We start from the raw sequence: 657 nt of genomic DNA, 5'->3' as shown, positions 1-657 counted from the left end.
CAGTTCCAATTAGAGCGCTTGAGCGTTGTATTTGGAATTGCTCTATCTAATACAATTTTTATGATAAATGAATGGAATTAACTAAAAAATTCTTCACACAGCAGTTCTGCAGTATAAAATTTTTCCGCTCCTACACACAAGAGTTCTGTAGTATAAAATCTTTCTTGTTTGTAACACTTGGGCTTGTTAGCAGAAACCGCATGCCATAAAAGTGTGCTGGCCATAAGCCTATATATTTCTATCTTCACAAGTTTCTCAGCTTATTCAGGGTATTTGGCGGAAGTTGATTCAAAGGAAAATTTCCTGCCCCCGACTTTCTTTGAAAACCCCTTATTGCTGCCAAACAAGCGTCTTCCATTTACTGGATCTGACGATTCTGAACAGTTTCATCCTGCGGTGCGAAACTGTCACATAGGGACTTTCGTCTTACCCTTATGCGCAACATGCAGGAACATGCTGCAATGTGTCGCTCCCAACCAGAATGCCCATTAGGTGACCTCCTGCTCTGTCATCCACAATATTTTATCTAGAGGAGGCCAATCGACATCACTGGCCGACCTCTTGTGCCATGAGAATGAAATGCCGTGTTTGTTCTCCATGTGGAAAGAGGAAACATGTTCAGACGAAGTGCGAGAAATGTGATGTGAGACTGTGCAT

At 42.0% G+C, this 657-nt stretch overlaps 1 long non-coding RNA gene across 1 annotated transcript in view; it reads right to left on the bottom strand.

Moving 5' to 3' along the window:
• LOC117282167 overlaps window positions 1-628 on the bottom strand; it is a 3,458-nt gene extending 2,830 nt beyond the window's left edge. The window contains exon 1 of the long non-coding RNA XR_004512812.1: window positions 559-628. This is a non-coding gene — a long non-coding RNA (uncharacterized LOC117282167). The remainder of the gene's footprint in view (window positions 1-558) is intronic.
• Window positions 629-657: the final 29 nt, after the last annotated feature.

This window comes from Cryptotermes secundus, unplaced genomic scaffold, assembly GCF_002891405.2.
Source record: "Cryptotermes secundus unplaced genomic scaffold, Csec_1.0 scaffold1813, whole genome shotgun sequence".
In the NCBI taxonomy this organism is placed as follows: Eukaryota; Metazoa; Arthropoda; class Insecta; order Blattodea; family Kalotermitidae; genus Cryptotermes; species Cryptotermes secundus.
The sequence above is the reverse complement of the archived record's forward strand: the minus strand, read 5'-3'. Positions and strand labels throughout refer to the sequence as shown.